The sequence below is a fragment of the Talpa occidentalis genome, unplaced genomic scaffold, assembly GCF_014898055.3.
Source record: "Talpa occidentalis isolate TD23 unplaced genomic scaffold, MPIMG_talOcc4v2.1 talOcc4.5, whole genome shotgun sequence".
NCBI classification, from domain to species: Eukaryota; Metazoa; Chordata; class Mammalia; order Eulipotyphla; family Talpidae; genus Talpa; species Talpa occidentalis.
Window position 1 is genome coordinate 118015257 of NW_023604861.1, and position 26083 is coordinate 118041339.

At 39.8% G+C, this 26083-nt stretch overlaps 2 long non-coding RNA genes across 2 annotated transcripts in view; both read right to left on the reverse strand.

Moving 5' to 3' along the window:
- Window positions 1–2740, reverse strand: part of LOC129146840 (uncharacterized) — a 55451-nt gene extending 52711 nt beyond the window's left edge. The window contains exon 1 of the long non-coding RNA XR_008554109.1: window positions 2652–2740. This is a non-coding gene — a long non-coding RNA (uncharacterized LOC129146840). The remainder of the gene's footprint in view (window positions 1–2651) is intronic.
- A 13238-nt stretch (window positions 2741–15978) lies between these two features.
- LOC129146841 (uncharacterized) overlaps window positions 15979–26083 on the reverse strand; it is an 89350-nt gene continuing 79245 nt past the window's right edge. Inside the window, exon 3 of the long non-coding RNA XR_008554110.1 lies at window positions 15979–16088. This is a non-coding gene — a long non-coding RNA (uncharacterized LOC129146841). The remainder of the gene's footprint in view (window positions 16089–26083) is intronic.

Sequence of the window (26083 nt, forward strand, 5' to 3'; positions counted from 1 at the left end):
GAAACATGACAGCACATGACAGTGCACAGATATTCACAACAGCCAAAAAGTAGAAACAACCCAAATGTCCATCAACTGATGAATGAGAGGTATAGCCATACAATGGAATATTATTTGCTTATAAAAACAATGAAGTATTGAAAAAAGCTCCTACATGGATGAACCTCAAAAATCTCATACTATGCAAACATAAAAGACCACATATTGTGTGATCCCATTTATATGAAATGTCCAGAATAGGCACATTCATGAAAGCAGAAAGTAGATGAGTGGATGCCAGAAGCTTGGGGGGTAGAGAGGGAGGGGACTGGGGGTGACTGTTAATGTGCACCAGATTTCCTTTTGGGGTGATGAAAATTTGTGGAATTAGAAAGTGGCGATGGTTGCACATACTGCAAATATACCAAAAACCACTGACCTGTACATTTTAATGGTGGTGCAGTTTATGGCATGTGAATTAGAAATCAATTTAAAATTTAAGAAATAAAATAGGACACAAAACATAAAAAAAAAAAAAATTGTGCATCCAAGTGAGTCCCAAGTTCAAGGCTGGCCTGTTGATTTTATTATTGTCACAACGGAACTTGCCTCCCTTTTCTCTTTGTTTCACTCAGATTCGGCACTTCAAACATTTTCTAATATACATGGTGTGTCCTAAAGTTTCACCCAGTGTTCATATCAGGAATGTGTCACCCAGGCTGTTGGGCCTCATCGCAAATGCCCTTGGATCTGACCCCACACCTCTCAACAGTGTGAGCCTCAGCGCTCTGGCGCCTCTCTTTCCACACTGCCACTGACTGTTTCTGTCAAAAATCATCACCTGTCTTTCATAGCAGCAAAGTCGATGATACCCAAATGTTACGCTCGTCCATCAAACTGCCAGGCTAACTGTTTATAAGACATCCGGCGCTGGTTGTTACAATCAGCAAACTCAGTCCAAATAAAACAACCCTGAGGCTGGATTTGGCTCCTGGGTGAGGGCAGAACCCTACTGACCTTTCCTTCACGAACACCTTTCTTAATCTAATAATCACCAGAAAACTAGCAGTGCTGCTGCTGTCCTGGGACTCGGAAACTGGTCTAAAGAACCGAGTTTTTCTGTTACGAGATTGTTTGTTGATCTTTTGGAAACCACTTCCAGTCCTAAGAGGCTCTAGGAATCTGGCCTGAAGTTTCTGCCATGGCCCAACATGCCGACGGTGGGTGCAGGGCTACCCTGCCTTGGCTACATCACCTGATGGTGGGATTGCCTACACCGGGGCCAGTGTTGGGAGTCTGCAGAGCTCTCTCACACAGACTTCCTGTTAGCCTCAACCTCCCTGTGAGGGAGGTAGAGCAGAGGGAGTTGTTTCTCATCTCCATCTGAGGATAAGTTCAGACACATGTTCAGTATCACCAGACTCACCTATGTTGAGTAGACTTCTACCAGCTCAGCTCAGAGCCCTTCCCAGAGAGCACAAAAGATTGGGGTTTAGCTTGGGTCAGGAGACAAGTCCTCCAAGCACCTTCCCTTCAAGGCTTCCCTGTTTTTCTGCCTGGCCTCCCAAAGCCTTCCTCAGTCACAGTTGTTCTTTTGTCTTTTTTTTCTTCTAAAACATATGCTAGTTCTCATTTTAAGCCTTGTCTTTCACATAATCACCGAGTCAGTCATTCATTAAAAAAAAATAATAGTGGGTACCCTTCTACAAAGTACCAGATGCATGGGAGGCAGATACAGAAAAATATGTCCCTCATCCCTGAAGAACGCAAAGCCTAGTGCCCTTAAGGCCTTCGGATTTGTGACTCAACCACAGCCCCTTTGCATCTCCAGCCTTTTATAGAACATTTAGTCTATCTTCCGCCTTTTTTCTACCCCTCAAGTTCATCCCCTTTTAACGTGTCTTCTCTAAGGGCTCTAAAGCCAGTGATCTCTCCAAGCAGCCAAAAAAGCTGTATCAGTAGTTACATGGATAAATAAATATAAATGTACATACTATACATGCATTCACAGAGGGAGAGAGGCACAGGACAGATATGCAGACCCTCAATCCCTTTATATTACCTGGGCTCAGTCTGTGCCAGAGTTACTATGTAATCTGGTCAAAGGAGCTGTGGCTGAACCACCACCGCTCTGTTGATAAAAACTATGTCCATTTGTCAGTGTCTTTCCAAAGCCAGTATTTTCCAATTAAAGCTGCCAACTTTATTTTTATTTTCCTCAGGCAGGTTTTAATGAATGGCAGACCACATTAGTGCCATGCCAGTTCAGGGTAAATTCTTCTAATAAATCTTGTCTGTTACTAAAACTACTACCTCTCCTAGCGCCTATACACCAAGCCAAAGCAAGAAAAAACAGGGTGCCCCCCACCTCCCTGGGATTCTTGGTGGAAATCCAAGGCACTAGGTTCCTCTTTGTAAGGAGATGGGGCAAGAAGAGCGAATGCTAGCCCCCAAAGAAAGACTAATGAGCAAGAAACACGTTGCTCCAGGGCAGACAGTCCCCCCTAACAGGGAACCGCTTCTTTGACCCATCAAGGTGGCAGAACTCCCGGGGTATCCCTGCTGCAGAGGGCCCGAGGCCTGGGGGAGCAACTACCCCACTCTACCACCAGCGCCAGTGGACCGAGGCACTGCTGGCCTTGGCCATCTGTGCAGGCCGTGCTTCCTCTTACCCACGGGTCCTGGCTGTGAAAAGCCTCCATCCGCTCCGGCGACAGCTTCTCTGGTGTCAGCTCTCAGTGATCCCCCACTTGGCGGCCAGCAAGCGGCGGCGCCGGGCTGACAGGGCACGCGCACCCGGCAGCAGCGGCCACCCTGGAGGGCGGCACAGTTTTTGAGGGCTTGGGAGAAGACGGGGTCGGGGCTGTGCCCGCCGGCGCCTGGACCTCTGCCTACTTCTCACATCGCTCCTTTCTCACACCTTCCAGAGCCCGTCACGAGGGAGCGGGCCAGTGCTTTGTTTCCTCCTTCCATCATCACGGAGGCGAGTTTGCTCATCACTGGCGCTTCTAACGCCGGAGCCGCGTAGGCCGCTGGAGCAGCTTTCAGGAGCTGAGTCTCTCTGAGCTCCCGCCCATACTTGTCCTCCTTCAGCTCAGTTAAGGGTTTGAGGTCACAGCCCCTGTCGGTTTGGGGGTCCCTGTTTGAAGGGCCATGGCTCCACCTCCGCCAGGTTGGTGATGGAGGCCCCAGGACCGCGCTTCCACACTCCGCCAGGGCTGGCCGACTACCCAGCAGCCCTTGCGGCGGCAGCCATCTTGACTGGCCTCCAGGACCTGTGGGGCTGCCCTCGGGAAACGGCCAGCGGCTCCTCAGCCTGGGCGTCACCCCGTTCATCTGGCCGTCTCTCTCCCTCCATGGGTCAAAGGGAAGAGCCAAGAGGAAACACTATCCTCCCGTTATCCATCGGAGTCTGGCGCGATCCTCAGTGGTCAAAGCTGCCAACATTAAAGCAAGATGTCTGCTTTCATAACAACTAAGTTATGTATGTTGTTAGATTTATTTGTTGCTTAGTCCTTGATTACACATGGAACTTCTAATTATAATATAACACATTTAATGTTTTTGTGGGACTATATTTCTCTTGGCTTTTTAAAAATGTTTGTTTTTGTAATGTTGATTTTAAACACTATATTTTCTAGGGGTCTGTAGGTTTACACCTCTGCAAATACAAGTTATCACACCATGCCCACCACCAAAGTGGAACTGTATTGTTTATATTATATGATGGAGTTTTCAGGAATTGCTACTTTTGCTTTAGTCAAAGGACAAAGCAGCCCCAAAGAGTTTTAGTGGCTTAAAACAACAAAGTTAGTGCTACGGCATCACCTAGGGTTGGTGGGGCTCTTCCTGCTGGTCCTCATTGGGTGCCCAGATCAATGGGGTAGCTAATGTCAAGAAACTTGCTAGGATCAGGGTAGAAGAAAACAAAGTTTCCACCCAGTAGAGACACATGGCACTTTCCTTCATATTTCATAGGATAAAGTGAGCCATGTGACTGCGTCTCACCTCAGGGAGGCAGGAAGTACAATCCTGATGGAGAAGAGAGAGAACATTGATGACAGTCCACTCACCATCCAAACTTGTTTGGGAAAATAGGTTCTCCTATTATTAAACATTTTATTCCTTTAGCAATAGATGACCTCTTAACCAGCTAAATCTTTATGAAGTTAGAATAAGCAGAGGTTTTGATCTGTCGGTGTAAACCTTCATTCATCTGAAACTTTAACCAAATACACATTTTCTCATGCCCTCACCTTAGGCAATATGCCATAGAAGTGAATAAGACAAAATCCTGCATGTAGATCCCAGGTTGGATAATTTGGCCTTCTGCCAGAAGACACAGATTTCTTTTTGGAAAGGGCCCAGGTTTGGGATTGGCTATCGTTCCTTTTTCCAGAAGGTCTGAATCTGCCAACTTCCACAACACAGAGGGTCATTTGTCACCCCAGCACTCATTTGAGGATTGAATTAGCACTGGTGTTCTGAGGAAATTTTATTTTAGCAAATGGGTTAGCAGGTGATTTTGTGGTTGCAACTGAATTTCCTTATTATTAATTTTCTACATTAAAAATACTGTCTGTAACTGTGCAAGTGTTTTCTCTTTTTTCTCTATTTGGTCAGATTAGTTATGTCCTATTTGCCTTCTCCTGGGAGCTCTCTGTCTCTCATTCTTTCTCAAGAAACTTCATTTTTTTTCTGGGATAGTATGAGGGGTGAAGGAAGGAAGAGAACCAGTGTCCTCCTCAGACTGCTTTGCTCCCACTGGACCCTGTCTGTATCCCAGTCCATCATTTCTCTCATGGACATTTCTAAGAGCTCACTGAGGCTCCTCTTCCTGGCCTCCTTGATGAGAATGATGCTTTCTGTCCTGGTTACAGCTCCTTCTCTATCCCTGGCTGCCCTGTGGTCTAGCCTGTATAGGCTCTTACTGTTGGAGTCTGCTCTTTCCATAGGTTATCCTTTGGAGGATATCCTGTAGGAGTTTGTGATTAGTTATCTACTGCAGCATAACAAATGACCCCAAAATTACATGACTTAAAACAACACACAATTATTATCTCCTGGTCTCTATAGGTCAGGACTCCCCATCTGGCTTCTCTGTGTCCTCTGCTTCAGGGGGCCTCGCGATGCTGAGGCCACAGTCATCTGAGGGCTCCTCTGGGAAGGAACTGCCTCCTACTTTACTCACAAATTGTCAGAATTCAGTTCCTTGTGGACTATTGAACAGGGGAGGAGCTTTGGACTGGCAGTTGCCTTCAGTTCTGTGTCTTGTGGGCCTCTCCAAGATGGCAATTTGCTTCATGAACATGTGCAAAACTGGGAAGGCAGTAGAAAGAACCCAGCAAGACAGAAGTCACATTCTTCTGTAACCTAGTCACAGAAGAGGCATCCCATCACATTTGTCATTCATTAAAAAAAGTCGTTAGATCCAGCCCACATGCAACAGGAGATTACACAAGGACATAAATCCCAGGAGCTGGGGATCACTGAAGGCCATTTGTGAAAGCTGCCTATCCCAGGCCTAAAATAGTTTCAGCTCCTCTCTCTCTCTGCCTGACCCACATATAGAAACACTCATATTCTCCTACCCAGGCACTGGCTGGGATCAAGTGACCACCTTATCCAGCCCTCACTGGCCTCCTTAGCATTCCCAGGTATGAGCCAGGATTAGCCTATGACCCATCCAACTGTGGTTCCCCTCAGGTATGTTACAGCTCACTCTCCAAATGACTTTTCGAAATTGCCCTCTCCTGAGACCCAGAATTAGAACATGGCTCCTCCATGCTCCCTTCTCCCTGTGAGGAAGAGGACTGGCAACTCACAAAAAGCAACAATTCTCCCCCAGGAGAGGGTTCTGCTGATAAAAACCTCCCTTCTCTTTCTTTTCTCTAATTTTTTGTATTCTCAAAGTCCACTGGGGTGCTTACAAGTTGCAATAGTTCTGGAACTGCTTTTGGGCTTTGCTTTTGTAGAGTTTGCTTCTGACAGTATCTCACACTGATTTGGGTGTTTAATGTCTATCACAATATTGCTTCCACTGAATTTTAGGAAAAAAAGAATTTTAAGATCCTTTACACATTTAAAATCTCTCTGATGATTCAAGGAGGAGTCACAGAAAGAGTAACAGAAGTTTGTTCCTCTGTCAAGTCTCCCTAATGACCTGGTTAGATTCAAGTGTCCTCTCTTCAGAGCTTCAGCAGAACCTGCACCTAACGCCTCTATAACAGTTGACACCACAAACCCGAAGGCAAGTTCATGAGCCTCTCAATTTTTACTTTTAAAAATTTGGAGTTAGGAATATAGTCTTTCCATATTTACTCTTAATGCATTAGAAATGTTCGACAGATATCTGCTGAATAAATAAATTGAAAATAAGGCAGAGAATAGTCCTGATAGAAAAGATCAAACAGATGAGAGGACACGTTTTAGTCAGGGTCCTAAGGGACTGAAAGTGCACGGGTCTACCCAACTACGGACACCAGGGTGACCTTCAAGGCTCAAGATTTCCTTTTATTTTCTTTCTTTTTTTTTTCTTTATTGGGGTAACACTGGCTTGCAATGCCATGAATGGTTTAGGGGAATAGGCTCATATCTCTTCAGTTGTATGTCACCCCTCCAACCCCATCATACAAGCACCTTTAAAGCTCAAGATTTTTCTGCTTCCACCATACCAAAAACTTAACTTTCCCCCCAAATCTAAACTTCTTAAATGATTGTTTTATTTTTTGCATCTATTCAGTTGCCTGACTTGTAATCACACCCATCTTTCCATTTTATCTCATCTCTTTTCTCTGTGATCACTCAAATATTCTTTCTCCCCCAAAACTTGATGCCTGAATCCCTTGATCCCTCCCATTTAGAATTGTACAATAGGGCTCTTCCTTTTTCTACAAATTCTTCGGTGATTCACACATTCCTGCATTCCCTCAAGACCTATCCTGGACCACTCACCTCCTGAAAGTAGGGATGATTGATCTTGGTGGGAAAGACTGTCTTGGATACTTAAGAGAAATGCTTCCACAAAAAGAAATCACGAGTGAAGAAGGTGTTGGATTTTTAACTATCCTATTTGTCATGCCATTCACAGCAACGTGGATGGAACTAGAAGGAATTATGCTCAGTGAAATAAGCCAGAAGAAAAAAGAAAAATATCAGATGGTTTCACTTATAGCAGGAATATAGTGTAACCAAATAAGACATCAGTGTAAAAATATAATAACAGTACAAAACACAACAAAGCAAAAACGGACAATTATAAATCAGAGACATACCACAGGGGAGGAGGTGGGAGAGGGAGAAGCACAGGGGACTGAGGTGATGGTGCACAGGTGCATTGGGGAAGAAAACTCTGTGGGGACTACACCTGAGGGGGTGGGGGAGAAGCAAATATTGTTTAAAAATGAACAATGATGTAAAAAAAATTTTAAATAATTAAAAAAAGAAAAAAAGGGCCTCCCCGGTGGCGCAGCAGGTTGGGCACAGCGCTGTGAAGCTGTCTGCAGCCTCTGCAGTGTGGGTTCGATTCCCGGCCAGCCAGGGAGAAACCCACATGGTGTGGCAGACCTCTCCTGTCTTGCCCGCTGCTCCCCTCAGCAGTGTCTTTAGTATGTCTGCCTATTCTGCTCCCCACTCTGTTGCTGGTGAATCCTCTTACCCTCCCGCGCCTCTAGCCTGTACCCCAGCTATTGTATAAATTAAAAAATAATAATAAATCTAAAAAAAGAAAAAATAGATGAAGGAGTTCTGAAAGAAAGGGTTAGAGGAAGAAGACAATGAAGAGGATAACAGCCTTATACAATAAGTAACATAACTCTTTTTCCCAGAAACAACTAAAAACAACAGGAAGCACCTAATTGCTCAATTCATTGTCTGCATCTCTGCCCACTGTTGACTGGATGCCCCCTTCCTGAATCATTCTTTCCTCTCCAAGACATATACAATCCTGATTTGTCTCCTAATTCTCAGTCTTCTTTGTGGGGTCCACAGCCCTTATGCTTGCTGTTCCTCAAGATTTTCCCAGACATCAATCCTTGGTTTCAGCCTCGATGACCACAAATCTCCTGTCTTCAGCTGACATCTGCTCTGTGATTCATGCATCCAGCACCCTTTGGGCACCTGGAACTCAACATAACTAGTGTATATACCCCCATACTATTTTTCCTGTGTAATTTATAATTGAGATTGAAACCCCAGTTACCATGTTGCTCAAGTCAATTGAAGGAAGACTCCTTTCCCCCAAATACACACTTACATAACCAATTCCTGTTAAGTTCACTGCCTAAATTTCCCTTGACTACTTCCTGCTATTGCTTCATTCCCTTCCTCGAGCTCCTGCAATACCTCCTACATGGTATTGATGTACCCACAACTTGGCCCTTCCTATGCTTTCCTCATGTGACAACTGTGATCTTCCCTAAAATCCAAAAACATGTTCTTCATGTCTTACTCAAAGTATGTCAATGACTCCTGAATGCACATGTTATAATGTATAATTTCTCTAACGCAATCTAAAACAACGGTATCATCAGGCCCTTGCCTATCTGCAGCCCTTTATGATCTCCACTCTTCAAAAACTGCTTTCAGTTGCTCAAATGTATCATGATTTGTACATTTGTACATGATTTGTCCAGCCTTTGTCATGCTTTCCCTGTGACTAGAAAAATAGATGCTCTGAAAAAAAATGATACTGGATGAACAAACATTTGAATATGAGAGACACCTATAGTTGCTAATGGTTATGATTTAAAAACAAAAAAATGCAATAGTTTATGTGTGCTTTTGCCCAGGACCATACACATTAATATTACGCAAAGATAAGCAGTGTATTTATACATATGGCTTTTGTCATTTCTGCAGCAAGAGAAGTGACTATCTTAATTCTGTTAGTATAATTTAATTTGCCTTTTTTTATTAAACTGCATTTATTATACAGAAGGTTTTATGGTCCCTGAAGTGTATGTTTGTTGTTCTCTCTGCAAATTGTATTTTCTAATATGCCTGTTCTTCCTAGAAATATTTTCCTCTTAGAAGCTAGTTATTATTTTTCCAGGGATGGCAGCATGAAGCTCGATTATTTGTTTATAGTAGAAAGATCCTGGAGATTCTGGATTTATTTATGTTGTCCCATATCCCTGTTCCATAATAATGCAGCATTTCTGGCTTTGACCAAACCTCAGAACCTTAGCCTGTGGTCCAATAAAAGAGAGGACTCACATTGTTCAATTCAGTAAAATATGCTGGTGGCATCTGACCCCAGCCTCGTGGTTTGTGGGTGAACTGCAAATTGCCTGCAGAAGCCCAAGTCCATTTTATCACCAGAGTTAGTTTTCTCTGTTTGAAATTCAGCTACTTTCCCTTGATACACACACCAATTGCCAAGACTGTACCTTCTTTTTTCTTGTTTTTAGGTTTAATTCTATAATTCAGATCAGATCCCTGAGGTACTGCTTCCTTGAAGCACCAGACCCCAACTTAGTCTAGAGCAGCATGTCACATACCTGTGTCCCAGCTTCCAAGGAGATTGAGGAAGCAAGTAGCTGCCCTGTATAGCTGCTCTAGTGAGAAAACAGCTTGATATTCTATAAGAGATCACAGACAGGAAGTTTCCCAAAGGGAAGAAACAGGCATGACAAACACCTACTGCAGGGGTTTCCAAATTAAAGCTCCATCAAAATGTTTTGAGATAGTCATGCCCACAACACTTGTGGTTTCATCTCACCAATGTTCTTTAACTGGCTCACTGATGAGAGACAAGTAGATGTTGCAGTGGTCCAGCCTGCCACCTATAGGGAGCCATTCCTTTACTTGCAGTGCCACTAGTGAAATGTCATCAAGTGAACTGTGACTCACTTAAAGGACCATTTTCAAGAGTTTAAAGAACAACACTCTGAGGCAAATTTCAAACAACCACGTGTCAAAGATTTTATTTAACTCACTAGTTATTGAATTTACCAGTAAGATGTTAAGACTAGTTCAAAGAGCTTTTGAATAATGAGGTATATCAGAGTGAATGAATAGGTTGTTGGATTAAATTTTTTAACAAATTATTGTCAGATAAAGCTATATCCTTAATCATGGGCTTATCTGTTCCAATGGACAGAAATTATCTGCTTTGCTACTAGATGTTAACTGACAAACTTCTGTCCCTACAGAGTTGTAAAATAGCCAACTGCATAGAAAGTCAAACCCAGTATTGCATATATTTTTGATAGTCTCAATGTGTTCATATCACTCAAAGTGCTTCCGGACTTACTCAGAATAGAGTTTAATCATACATTAGTCTAGCACAGACATAAAAAAGAATATGCTACTTAAATAAATTAGGGAATTTTATGCATTCGCATTCAAAGTCAAAACCCCTATGATCCATTTTTCAAATCAGAGCCCTCCAAGTTTGTGTATTTTCAGGCATGTGTTTCTCATACCACACGGAGCACTGGCAGTGCAGCATTTCCTTTAAATATTCCACTCTTTTCTCTGGAATTTTCTTTCTAATAGTTGATACCCCTTCTGCATTTTGTTTGTTTGTTTGTTTGTTTTTCTTGTAGTAAGAACACTTAATATGAGCTCTACCCTCTTAACACATTTACCATTCCGCAGTCTTGGGTGCTGAAGCTTTGTTGATTTTTCCAGATGTCAGCAGAAGATTATAGAGTAAAACCAGCCTCCCCCACCCACCCACCCCCCGCAGAGTGCTTTATTTGCTTTTCCTATGGAGAGCTTATTCTTTAAACAGCCAGATTTTTGAGTATGCAGGTAACAGCAACCACATTATCACTGTTTCCTGACTGACAGAGACTGGAGTCTCCAGCAAAGTTGGTAGAAAAACAAGGCAGAGGGAATCAAGTCACTGGATGACTACATGGGACAGAACTTCCTACCAACCTTGTTATACAGGGGAGAAATATATTTAGTCACTATACTTTTGGGTCTCTTTGTTACAGCAACCTAACCCCAGTCCCACCTTAATGCACCAGGTCCTATAGTTATGATAGTTTTCCCAGGATAGTTTGATTCACTTTCTCTATTCAGGGTGGAATTGGGTAATCTTAGATTGAGGCAGACCCCAGGATGTCTTGTGATTAGAAGCCCATAAATCTTTAGACTCCAAATCATCTCAAACTCTCAGTCACTTTAAATGTAACCTGAATACTCGTTGGTCTCCAACAGCTGCTGGTACTAGAGGGCAAAATCCCCACCACCACCCCTCTCTGCCCCATTATAAGCCACTTACTTAGGAGAAGCTCTGAACTGAGTCAACCTCAAGTCCCCGAGTGGGACTCTTGGAGGCCCAGCCCTCCTTCCATGGAGCCTTCTTTATAGCATAGTGGCACTGGTCTGTAATAGATTATTTGGATATCTGCAAATCACTCATCTAAGTGATACCTTCTGTGAACTTACCAAAGATAACCTGGTCACGACTCTTAGAGTCTTATGGGTAAATCACAGACGCCACCAAAGAAGTCTCTGATGGACGGGGCTAGCTAGTAACACCAATCTCACTACTAAAATGAAAAGAAGGCTCAGGTCCAGTTATTCCAGAGAGACATACTGGACAAACCTCGAAGAGCACAGCAAGCACAAACTAACCATATGATCTAAGGGAAGTCACGTCTGTACTTTAGAATCTCCATCTCTGTGCAACACCTTCCCTCCGGTAGAGCACATATCTTAGGCAGAATTCTATTCCTTCTAGTAAGAATCATGCAGTCAGAGATCCTCCTAAATAAGAGGTTCACAATTGGGGTGATTTTGCCCCCTAGGGGACATTTGGTAATGTCTGCAGATACTTTTGCTGTCATAAGTTATGTAGATGCCAGGTATGTTGGTAAACATCCTACAATGCACAACCCTCACACAATAAGGAATTATCCAACACAAAATGTCAACAGTGCTGAGGTTGAGTAACCTCTGCAAATCCATGGCTAGACACAAAAGCAATTAGGTACCAAGTCTCTGTACCATCTCAGAGGGAACACGATACAAATCTTGCCAGATTCTGAAATTCTACTCATGCAATTAGGACAGTGCCTTTTGTGTCTATGTCAGCATGTCTGTATGTCTGTGTGTGTATGTAAGTACTTTTTCAATGAAGTAATGTTGGTTTACAACACCCTGGGTTTTAGGAGTATAAGTTCACATCTCTTTAAATATGTGTCACCATAGCACCCATCACCAAAACACTAGTAATTCTCCATCACAATTCAATGGCCTTCTCCACCATTTGTCCCCATCCCTTCACCAGCTCTGGTAGCCTCAGTTCGTCAGTTAGATTCGAAGGGTTTGTTTTGGTTTGGATTTGTCTAATCCTTTTCTTTGTTTCCATGGGGGGTAAGTAAAATCATCCAGTGTTTGTTTTTCTCCTTTTGACTTATTTCACTTAGCATAATCCTTTCCCATTCCATCTATGTTGTCACAAATGGTAAGAATTCATCTTTTTTATAGCTAAATAGCATTCCATTCTGTGCATCTTTTTTGAACCATTTCCTGTCCTGTCAATGACCTGCTTCCATTTCCCTAATCCTAAGAACCATGAGGTTATTTTGCTGTGTCATTTTCTTAATAAACTCATGCTGATTTCTGGTAATCACTATGTCCTTTCCAAGTGCAATAAACTTTTGTTTACTAATCCCCCCTAACATTTTGCCAGGGATATATGCATCATACTTAGCCAGGACATCTGTTCATGTCCACTTTCATTTTACAGGTCTTATTCTTCATGATTTCACAAAGATTATTGTAATCACAAATCACACCTGCATGTTACTTTAATCCACTGAAATGTAATTAATCTGGGTATAAGAACCGAAATATATTTAGCATGATTAGGTGATTTCTTTCAAAGTTATCTTACATTTAGGTCTCTGGTTCCTTACCAACAATGGATTCCTGCTTACAAGACCAAGATTCTAAACTGGGTCAGAGTGCTTGAAGATGTCCTCTCACACGTGCAGTCCCTCAAATAGCTCAATATGGCAGTATAACAACAAAAGGGGAAATAAAGTTTAGGTGACTAAGTAGAACGACGAAAGAGAATAGTGTAGTTAGTGCAAATGAGGCTTTAGTCTCACCTTTTTTTTTTTTTTTTTGTGGGACTCTCGCTGGTGGCCAGGGAACAAACTGGCACTGCAGAGGCTGCGGGTAGTCTCGCAGCCCAGCGCTCAACCACTGAGCCACCAGGGGAGGCCCCTACAACTTTTAAAAAACAACAGCAATCAACTGAAGAACTTTATCTAGATCTGTTTACAAATGTGTTCTCAAAATCCAAAGAGATTCCCATATCTGATTAAGAGGCCAAAATGTCCCAAGGTAATCCAGGTTACCTGCTGATACCACTAATGAAAAGAAAGAAGTTATCAAATTAAATTTGTTATCATCTGACTGAGGAAATTATGAGTTAACAGAAGGATGGTAAGCCACATGGTGTTGAGAAAAAACAGAGCCAAAGAATAAGAATTTTGGCTGTGTTTATCTAACATGGTCCAAAGGATAGTGGTTTTATCCTTCATACTGATGGCACTTTTTTTGCTAATATTTCAATGGCCCTATTTTGTAGTCTTTTTTGTGAAACATATTGTAGGGAATTAAATACTTTCATCTTTTAGCTTATCATTATAATATAAGCATTTTTCCATCTTATTAAAAATTGCTCATAAATATGACCTTTCTGGTATCACAATATTACTTAACATGGAGATGCTGTAATTTACTGAACTATTGCCTAATTTCTTTATTTAAAAATTTTATGATTTTTTTATGTTCTGCTAAAATATGAAACTTTTGCTCTGCTTTGTCTTATTTTCTTGACAGATTCTGGAATGGAAATCACAAGACCAAAGAATACTGACATTTTAAAGCACTTGACACATTACTAAATTGCTTTCCTCTGCTTTCTCATCAGCATGATTAGTATTCAAAACAATTAAATCTTTGATATGTAAGAAGGTAAAATTACACCTCATTTTAATTCACAATTTTTAATGAGGCTGAGCATTTTCCCATATGTTTATTTGCCATTTGATTTTCCTCTTTTGTGAATGGTGTGTTGCTGTCTCCTGTCATGTACATGTAATACTTTTTCTTGTGAATTTGAATGAGCTCTATTTGGTAAAGAACATAAATGCTACTTTATCATGTGTTGCCAATTGCTTTTCACCAGTTTTTTTAATTGTATAAATTTTTTGATGTTTTACATTTCTACATAATCAAGATATTTTTCTTCTCTCTGTTATTTCTTCAACCACATTTTAATTTAAAAGTCTTCCTAATCCTTAAATTTTAAATATTCTATTTTAATCTAGGTTTTGTTGTGGCTCTATTAACAATATTTTAACAGGATATATTTTGAAATATGTAGCATGAAATGTAGCTCTAAGTCTGTTTTTTCTTTCTTGCATGGCTAATTAAATATGTGCAACCTTTCTGATTTATGATGCTTCCTTAAAATATATATTCAATTCTCTTATATGCCAGAGTCTACTTTGGGGATCAGCTATTCCTACCCACCAATCTATTAATCTATTTTATATCCGTACTATACTATTTTAATTACTATAGCATTTCAACAACATACGTGTACATTATATGCTCTCCATTCTCAAAAATTTTGCCTATGATTTTTCTCTAACACTTACTAACCTTTGAAACAACTTTTTCAGGTTAAAAAAAACTCAGTGGAATTTTAATTACAATCTGCTTCATAGCAGTCAGCATTGAAACACTAATATTCCAGGAATAGAATATATTGAAAGAGCAATAATTTTCAATGTTCTTTTTCAAACCGTCAAATTACCTGAATTTTGAGTCTTAGTCAATAAAAATTTTTGACTGTGAATAATGCTCTTGATATTGGTGAAATGGTACCCTAAATAATAGACATGTGTTCTTCCTAAAAACCATATATTGTCTCTTTAAATACATCAACATTCTAGCTAAATGCTAGACACACATTAAAATGTTGTGCGTTCTTACAACATTATAAAGGAGGATTTCAAACATTGTGTTTTTCAACAGAAAGCTAAAAAGTTGAAAATCAAAATCTAGATCAGTGTTGATCTCGCAAATATTCTGACTCCTTGTAAATATAGGCTAAGATGGTTGACTATCCTGTCATCTTCTTGAGTATAAGAACCAAAAGATTGAAAGAAATATTGAAAATCAACTCATGATTTACAATTATTGCTCAAGCCCCTTACCAACCGTACCAAATGGTATTCAAATAATGGTTAAATATTTTCAATAATAAGGATCTCACCACCTCCTGAATAGTCAATTTCTCCTTTAGAAAGTTCTAATTTTGAGAAATTCTTAGAATAAATTAATTTCCTTGTAACATCCCAGTGCAGAAGTTTAAATCACTATGCTATTTGAAAATCCATCATCTATTTAAAGATAGTTATCATATAATCACTGAGTCTTTTATTCTCCAGTTTAAGCATGTTCAATACTCCAGTGAATATCTCATCCCTGGAGAGACTTCTGATTTTCTTACCATTAGTTTATCTGACAACCTTAATTTATCTAATTTGAATGGGGCAAAGAAGTGATGGGGGAAATTTGATTTTCAGCATCTCCCTTAAATGCAGCACCAGAACTGACCACAAGGACCCACTTGAATGAAGAGGTCCTTCCTGTTCTGCTAAAATAAAACAATGTGAAAGACATTAAATTGGACATTTTTTTGTTACTGCACTGAAGTTGGTAACTCAGATTTGAAAACAAGAGGCTTCAAGTTAACAAGATTACTGTTTCACACACTCAGGAAACACACCAAGGAGACTGTGTTTGGAGAGCACAAACATATGGGCTGGGAGAGAAAGAAATGGTCAAGCAAGAGCTGGGTCTCCCTCATTAAGAAGCTGTGATTTGGGGGTTTCCCACAGTCTTTCTAAGGAACTCACATGATCTCCAGAGAAAATCAGCTCATTCACACCTTCCACATATATCTGACAAAACTAAGAGAGAGAAGATGGTGTGCTCACTCACCAAGAAAAGTGACATTTTCTACTTTTTTCCATTTTTCTCCCTTCTTTGGGATTCAGAGGGGGATGAACGAGCAGGCTGTGCCCCCTTCCCACACAGTGCTTGGACCCATAGGCGAAGTCTCACTGGAAGGCCAGGGAGAAAAAGAGATTTAGATAGAATTGAGATTGAAACATTTAATTGAAAAAGACAGCTAGAAAGTTATAAAATCTACTTAAGATATCAAGTGATGGGAAAAGAGATTCAGTGGGGTCTGGGTAAAGTCCATGACAGAACACAATAAAACCATTCTCTATTTATACCTTTCTGAGAACAATCTGCCAATAAATGAGGTATAAAGCCATATCTTCCCATTTTGCTTTCAAATATTGGGATCAATATAGGAAAATACTAAGGCTGATTAGGACTATTTTCAAACTATTGCAAGATAATCATTTTTCTCCTATACAATTCTTGAAATTAGCCAGATTTCTACTCTATTCCAAGATGCCATTTTGATAATGTGGCATATTAGGTAGCCTGACATACAGATGTGTTAGATAGTCTGTATTTGTTATAAAATAATTTTATTATTTTAAATTAGTTTCAAATTGTTACAAAAATCTGTAGGAATGAAAAGGAAATCTACTGAAATCAAGAACATGAGACCAACAGAGAACTGAAATGGCTAAGTAGGTTGGATGCCTGCGTGAATCCAGAAGGGTTAGAGCTTTCGCCTGTAGAGGGCGCTGGAGAAACAGCCTTGGACTGGGTGAAAGTGGGGGTGGCATTAGGAAGGAAGGGGACAGAGGTAAGATTACCTCATACAAAAAATATGCCTTCTGGAAAGGGTAAGCAAGAGCAAAGAATATTTTCTGGGACCCTAAAAGGGTGAAAGGTGTTTGTTTGTTTGTTTTTAGCACAGGACCACAGGATAGTCTTCACATATATTGTAAAAGTTGATCAATACTTGCCTTGTTAAATTGCAAATAGAAACTTACAATTTAACATGGGTCATACTCTAATGCCTAATTTATAGTGCCCACAGATAACTGAATGAAACAACAAAAATCTTCCCTAGGAAAACACATGCTCAAATTCAGCCCCTAAAAATATCCCACTGGTAGAATTATAACCAATATGAGTACACAATTAAAAATTACAAAACAGTGTGATCCTCTGTCTCTAAATCAGATACAATGTTGTAAACAAATGTTGCTGCAATTAAAAAAAAAATAATAAAACAGAAATGAAAGCAAGAGACCATGAGTTAAGAGTCTGAGGAAAATAAAACAGCAGGATAAGATAGGCAAATTCACTAGCTAGAACAATACAAAATATAAATGTCTTTGATATTTTTAAAAACAAGGAGAATTAAAACTATCAAAAAAGAATAAGCTTCAATACATATCCACACATAGAAGGAATGGCCTGACTTTTACTATATTCACCGTTTTCTTTAAAATGTAATAAATTTGACTTAATTTTATATTGGTTTATAGAAGATTAAAGAAACAATATAGTTTTTTTATAACATTAAATGTTGGCATGATTATTGTCATCTATATCATATGACCTGTAATTTATTTTTTGTGAATTTTATAAAAATACATGAAATATAAATATAGCAATCTGTTTATTTTAATAAAAATGGAATTACACTTTTTAGCATAAAGTATGTCTGATTTGACTAATTTCTTTGAAAAACAGACTGGCTTTGATGATTAGGTCAGATGGTAGACCTAATTTTTCATAAACTGAATGAGCTAAAGGCTTTCATTGTCTAGTTCTAAAGTGTCTGAGAAGTTAAAAGCATTTGAAAGAAAATACCATGATGGTAAAATTGTGTTGAAATGAATAATATTTTTATTTCTGAGCCTTTTCTAAACATGTAGGGTTAATAGGGTACCTCTAAGTGTAAGACTACCAGGTGGAATTAATAATCACTTCTTAAAACTTGGTGAAAATTTTTCAAGGATAAACATTTGGGGGGTGGTATTTTCCTGGCTGAGAAATGAATCACTCATATGACAACAGATTTCTTTGAAGGGCAGAGCTGTTTTCAATTCTTTGCTTTAAGCAAAAGTGAAGTGAAACCCAATTATCAGCAACTAGATCAGTAAAAATCATTCTTATGAGAGATGTCAGTGTAAATTTTGGTATAGAAGTCTGAAGTATCAAAAATATTAAGTAACACTATTTTGACAAAACTTTATCTGTTCACACTTATCTGTTTGTGAGGACAAAATTTCTTACACAGACATCTATAAAACTGACAACTAGATATAAAATTAATACTGAGCTCTCTCATATTGGCAATAAGTCACTTTTATCCTACAGAATCACGAACTAAAAAGGTAAAAACTCTGTCTTCTGATTTATAGAAGTAATTCCAATGAAAATTTAATTCTAATAGCTATTTATCAATATTAATGTTTATCATATTTTGATCAATTATATACAAACACTACCTGTATGTTAACCCAGATTGAAAAAAAAATTTTTAAGATTTTATTTTCACATAGAAGAACTGGGGTACAGGCCAGAAGTGCGGGGGAGTGAGAGGATTCACCAGAGACAGAGTGAGGAGCTGAACAGACAGATACACTGAAATACACTGCTGAGGGGAGAAGCAGGCAAGACAGGAGAGGTCTCTTGCACCAAGTGGGTTAGCTCTCTGACCAGGGATCGAACTCGTGCTGCAATGGCTGTCGACAGCTTCATAGTGCTGAGACTTAACCCCTTGAGCCACTAGGGAGGCCCCAGAAAAAAATTTTAACAGTTAAAGTCTTAAATTACAGAAAATGAAATTACTTTTCTGTAATTAATTTCAATGTATATACATATTTTCTTAGCAAACAATTATGATAGGATGATAGATAAAAGGTTTTCAATAAAGATTAATTTTTATTAAGATTTTTTTTTCTGGATAAAGTGAAATGGAAATGTATGGTAGGTGAAAAATAACGAGAAAGTGGGTTAAAAGAAAAAAGAAAAGACATACAATTTCAAGTGTTAAATTAGTCTTGTCCAAGTGTTTTTAAGTAAGCATGGCAAGTGTCCAATCATTGTGTTATTTAAATTCCACTGGATAAATTTAAGAGATATACAATTATTTCTTTTGAAATACCAGTATTTGTAATGTATCAGAAGATGTTTTAACTTATGATTAAACATGTTTGGCATTAATTTTAAAATGTAGTAATAGATTTTACATCGATTTTCATTCTTTTAGGGTTGTGTGTAAAAACCTTTAAAGACACAGTTTTAGAATACAAGGGTCTCAACTAGTGCTTCCAAACATACCCCTGGGGAGGAACCACTCCTTTAAGTACCCACACTTTTGTGGAGTAAGTGGTCCAGCTGCACATGACTACCTCACAGCTCTCACCATTTGCAACTTGCTATGCAAGTCCCATGATACACAAACTTGTCATCACCCTGTTTGACATGGTGCATACACTAGAGTGGTTTTAAAATATGTACACAAGATTTTTGAATCTCCCTTCTTCAAAGGGTGGAATCCAACTTCCTTTCTCTTGAGTGCATTCTAATGACTAGAACATGGCAAAAGTTACCAAATGTGACTTCTGAGACTAGTTGTAAAAAGCAGGGCAGCCTCTGTCTCTTGGATCACTAATGCTGGCGTAACCAGCAGTCATGTCAGCAGGATGTTGAGGCAGCTTTAAGAAAAGGTCCATGTGGAAAAGAACTGTGGTCTCTCGCCAACAGCCACAGGAACTGGTCACCTTGGAGGTGACTCCCTTACCCAGTCTACCCCTCAGTGACTCCAGCTCCAGCTTGCCTTGACAGCAAGCTCCTGAGAGCTCTGGGGCCAGAAACAACCAGTTAAGTAGATCCTGATTTCCTGAAGTACAGAAAATGGATAAAATAATAACTATTTACCGCTGTTTAAAGTCACTACAGTTGACGATCATTCGTTTTGCACTTATACATAACTCATGTAGATCATCTGCTTGGATGATCTGGCAAAGCTCAGTCATGATGAAGACTTTTACTCTCAATTTCAGTATTGTCTCTTCATACGCTTGTAACAGAGAGTTCAGGTACTGACAGATTCATGGGTCGCGCTTTGAGCAGAGTGTCCTTGACATCCTGTTACTGCTTGAAATCCTGTTGTCCCTTGCTTCTTAGGTTCATTTGCTACCCATATTCCCCCCAAAACATGGACTGATTGTCACCTTCTAAATAATTGCCTCTGAGTTGGGCACCAGTCCCTGATGTAGTCAGTTATGACCAGGGCAACAGAGTCAGGTAACATAAAGCATGGCAAAACTCCACGGCAATAGCTTCCTCAAAAGAAGATGGAGCACTAGGCAGACACTTAGATTTTCATGGACTCTATGGAACAATCTTCAAATCTACTTAGACCTTGCTTCCTGAATCAGTCTAATCTAGATCCAATCAATGATTAGACACCATAACCACCACACCAAGTTACTATCATGGGCTTTGACCAAAAGCTAAGACAAAAGCAATCACAAATTATTTTGATTAAAAAATAAGAATTCATTTTTTTTTAAAGAAATTTCTTTCTTTTTTTTTTTTATTTTTTTTTCTTTTTTTTTTTTAAGATTTATTTATTTATTTATACAAGCACTGGGTACAGTCAGAAGCACGGGAGGGTGAGAGAATTCACCAGAGCCAGAGTGGGGAGCAGAGCAGGCAGAAGGACCGAAGTACACTGCTGAGGGGAGCAGCGGGCGGCAGGAGAGGTCTGCGCGCCATGTGGGACCCTCCTCTGGTGGCCGGGGAGCAGCCGGGGATTGAACCGGCGCTGCAGAGGCTGCGGGCAGCTTCGCAACCCAGCGCTCAACCGCTGCGCCACCGGGGAGGCCCAAGAATTCATTTTTTAAAGGAAAACTCAGAACATATTTTAGTCACATAAATATTCACATACATACACCTTTTTTAAAAAGTCAACTTATTTACTTGGCAACTTGGATTCTAAAAGTAAAGTACACACTATAGTGTTGGAATTAGAATAAGTTCCTTAGGGGCAGAACTGTCTTCTCAAATTCAATCTTTAATTGCTTTATAATTCTAGGCAAGATACTTGACCACTCTCACACTTAATTTTCTAATTGTAAATGAAGACAATTACTGAACCTAACTCAGAACTAAATGAGTTAAGAACACATGCCTGGAACACAGTGCTCAGTAATGGAGATTGAGCACTTGTTGGTTCCTTGATCACTTGCATACAGTGAATGTCTTTACCTTCTCTCTTCTATTCATGTGCAACAACTCCCACTCCTTTGCAATTTCCTGTTGTGCTTATCATGGTCTACTCAAAGTGGAATCAGAATCATTCATGGACCTTGTTAAAACTGCTCGTTCTTCAACCCCACTCCAGGCCTGAATCAGCATGTGTGTGCATGAGACATGGGGACCTGCATTTTAAACAAATACCACCCAAGGATTTGTGATATACACTAAAGTTTGAGAAGACACTCCACTAAAATACCTACAGATATATTTGGCAGCTCCACCAGTTAAGGTGAAGGCAAAAAGTATTACAAATCAGCCGCGGTCACGGTCACTCCCTTCAAATTCCTGCATTAGCCTGTTTCACTAAATACCAAGCAAATGTCAGAAAAGAAAGTTAAGGCTATTGTGATGTAATATTAATACAACGTTAGCTATAATGTTGCCATGAAGAGAAATAGAAACACAAAGACAGTACATTCATGGATGCCTTTGTGCTACAGTCAGGGAAATACAAGTTCTCTGTTGAAAAGAAATGCTGAAGCACTTTAACTTTGGTAATGCTGCATAGTTACATGGTCATAACTTTCAGAAATAATAATGGTCACATGAGCCCCAGTGTAGGTTGCCCTTGTCAGATCCTTGCAGGCCACAACTCCAGCGTTACAGGCTTTCGAAAGTGCTATCAGATTGCTGTGCCACATCTGTAAGAAATTGAGTCCAAATTGCAGCTGAATTTATATTTCAAGGTAGCGGTTTCCAGCTGCACATCATTTGTTTTGTCTTGTTTAAAATAGTTCTAAATCGTATGCCAGCTACTGTAGGCTCCAGATTCTATTAATTAGAGGTGGAAAACTGAAGCTGCAGCTTGTCTTCTGGAAGCTTGTGCCAGGTTGATTCCAAAAACCTGCCTCAGGTCTCTGCAGAATCTCTTAGCCTCCATCAGGGGCTTCCAGGTAATTGGGGTAGTTTTTCTAGGATAGTGATTCTCAAGATGTGGTCCAAGAATGACTTGCTCAAAATTACCTGGAAGCTTATTTAAAATACAGTTGCATATGCCTAGCCCTGGACTCATTGAATCTGAACTCTGGGAACTGGGCCAGATATCTGCATTTTAAGCATATTTTAATGCATGATAAAGTTTGAAAACCAGTGTAATCTGGAGCCTACTCTAAAATGAATCATTTCCCTGAAACCATAAAATACATAGGAGAAAACATAGGTAAAGCAACCCGCAACATTGGCTTCAATGATGTCTTTGGGGATTTGACAACAATAGCATGGGTAACAAAAGCAAAAATAAACAAATGGAACTATATCAAACTAAAAAGCTTCTCCACAGCAAAAGAAACTATCATTAAAACAAAAATACATCCTACTGAATAGAAGAAAATATTTGTATATCTGTATCTGACAAGGGGCTTATATCCAAGACCTAAAAAGAACTCAATTAGAGAAAACAAATAATCTAATCAAAAATGGACAGAAGTGCTAGACAATTCTCCAAAGACACACAGATGGCTAACAACAACAAAAAAAAAAGGCCATCATCACTTATCATCAGGAAAATGCAAATCAAACCACAATGAGAAACCACCTCACACTTGTGAAAATGGCCCACATCAAAAAAAAACAGAAACAACAAGTGTTGGAAAGAGCTTGGAGAAAAAGGAGGCCTCATCTGCTGCCCGTGGCACTGTAAACTGGTTCTGGCTTGATGGGACAGCATGGTTGTTTCTCAAAATATTAAAAATAGGTCTACATCATGATCCAGCAACCCATCCTTAGGTATCTATCTGTGAAGACAAAACACTAATTTGAAAGGACACAAGCACGCTATGATCATTTGCAGTACCATCAATAGCCAAGCAATAAAAACAATCTAAGTGCCCCAAAACAGATGCATAGATTCAGAAGATGTATAGTACATACACTGTACACTATGAGTGATTTCTACTCAGCTATTAAGAAAGAAAAATGAGGGCCTCCCTAGTGGCGCAGCCACTGCAGCATGAGTTCGATTCCCAGCCAGCCAGGGAGCTACACACATGGTGCAGCAGACCTCTCCTGTCTCACCCGCTGCTCCCCTCAGCAGTGTATTTCAGTCAGTCTGCCTGTTCTGTTTCCCACTCTGTCTCTGGTGAATCCTTTCACTACCCCCCATACCTCTGGCCAGTACCCCAGTTCTTGTATGCATAAATAAATAAATCTTTTTTAAAAATTCACAAAATTACTTTAAAAAAAAGAAAGAAAAATGAGATTTAGTATCTGTGACATCATGGATGGTCCTGGAGGGGATTATCCTAAGTGAAGTAAGTTGAAGGGAAAAGACAAATACTAGATGATTTCATGCAAGTGTGGAATATCAAGTCACAAAGCAAAGGAATGGATAAAACCAAACCAAACATAGAAAATGACTGCTGCGGAGGTAGAACTGGGTGGGAGAACATTTTTTTTAAGAAGGCTAATAGTTTGGTTTTTTTTTTAACTCTTACTTTTATTTTTTTGAGCATTTTTTTATTTTATATATTTTTTACATATTTTTCATTTTTGCACAATGTATACATTTTCATCTTGGCTATAGTCCCCATACAATTCCCACTCCATTTCTTTTAATTCTACTCCCTCCTCCCCTCCCCGCCATAGTGTGTCTCTGGTTTATAGTTGTTTGTTGATCTTGATTTTCACTTTATTATAATTAGTACTTTTTCCTGGTTCCTTATTTAGGTTTTCCAAATTCCTGCTATGAGTGAGACCATTTGGTATTTTTCTTTTTCTTTCTGACTTATTTCACTGAGTATGATCCCTTCCAGCTCCATCTATGTTGCTGCAAATTGCATGAGTTTATCTTTTTTGATTGCTGAGTAATATTCCATGGTGTATATGTACCACATCTTCTTGATCCAGTCATCTGTTTTTGGGCATTTGGGTTGTTTCCATAGCTCAGCTATTGTGAATAGTGCTGCTATAAACATAGGGGTGCAGGTGCCCTTTGGAATTAATGTTTCTTTGGGTAAATACCTAGGAGTGGAATTGCTGGATCAAATGGAAGCACCATCTTTAGCAGGTTGAGGAATCTCCACACAGCTTTCCATAGTGGTTGGACCAGTTTGCAATCTGGGTGGGAAAACATTTGACTGCAGACTCTGACTTCAAAACCAAGGCTACTGGAGGGCGAGGGGGATGGGAGTGAGGGTGGAGTGGGTTGACTGGACTCTGATGCAGAGCTGTTAGTATTTTTGTGGTGGTGTGGCAACATGCATTAAAGAATCAAAACCCAAGGGCCTCCCTGGTGGCGTAGCGGGTTGAGCACAGTGCTGTGAAGCTGTCCACAGCCTCTACAGCGCAAGCTCTATTCCCAACCGGCCAGGAAGATTCCCACATGGCACAGCAGACCTCTCCTGGCTCACCTGCTGCTCCCCTCAGCAGTGTACTTCGGTCAATCTGCCTGTTCTGTCTCCCACTCTGTCTCTGGTGAATCCTCTCACCCTCCTGTGCCTCTGGCCTATACCCCAGCTATTGTATAAATAAAAAATAAATCTTTAAAAAAAAGAACCTATACCCAAAACCCTAAAATGTATACTATTATAAACCAACATCACCTCAATAAAAAAATTAAAATAAAAAAGAAATTAAAAAATAATCATTTCCCCTAAAACCAAGCATGATTTTATTCAACCAGAAATCTCAGTCTACCAGTCCTAATTTTTCCCAATAATAGGTCTTTATTCAAGGTAAACTCTCTTCTGCTTTATTGCTCCCCCAGGAACAACAGTAAAACTCAGGACAAAGGATTCTGCTGACTTTCACAAGTTAGTAAAGTCCAGATATGAAATATCTCACCACTGCATCCCTGATTCATTGTGAGAGAGAATACATCTCTCCTTATAATATAAAAAACTCCCAGAACAGGCGTGATGTGTAAATAAGTGTTACCATGGCATCGTGATCTTCTGTGGCTTCCCCTCATTACAGTTTTAGTTGTAAACATCATTTTTGGCTAAGTTCCTCTTTTGTATGATTCTGTAGTGCTCTACCAAGCGTGAAAATATGTGACCACTCTTAGTGTATATTTAATGTATTGGCGTTGATTCTGACACTAGGATAAAGAGATAATCCCTTCACACCATGAGTTCATCACCAGACAGGTAAGAGCCCTCAATAAAGTGTGCAATTGTCTCTCCAAATATATCAGAAATCATTCTAACATTCCCACTTGAAATGCATTACTGTATTTCTCATCCTGTAAATATCTTTCCTTTTACATTTGTTCCCTTGTATTGCTTTCTCCCACAACCCTTTTATTGTGCTCACATCTTGCCCATTTCCATAACCCTCTGTTCAGAATGCTTATTTCTCCTGAGAATTTGCAGCTTCTCCTTTCTTTCAGCCTCATATATGTCCTAAATTGTGTTATTTTGTCTCCAGGGTGTGGCGGAAAGTGAACTTTTTAAACAACGCTGCTTCCCTAATGCTTTTGAAATTCTAATTATTTTTTTTGTATCGTGCCCTGCTGGTCAAGCTTTGCTTTGGTTCTTAAATGGCTTAAAATGGCATTAATCTGGAGATTAAACATTCTGGGAGCTGATACGTTGAGTGACTTACTCATGTTTCAGTACAGCATCCAGTCACAGGAGAAAAGTCAGGCCCTTTGCTGTGTTTTCTGGTGCCACTCATTAAATTCTTGAGAGTGCCATTTCCCAAATGTGGGGTGTTTATCTTAAAACAAAGCAGGTAAATTTTCTATGTGAATTGATACTTAACTAGACAGTGACTCAGTTTTGCCTGAAACAGTCCCTGTTAGCATTTGTTGTCCAGTATAATTACCCACAGGGCTCACAGAGTGCGCAGTCTGGCCACTGAGTTATAGTCATCCTATCACGACCCTCAAGGTTGAGATAGAATAAGAATA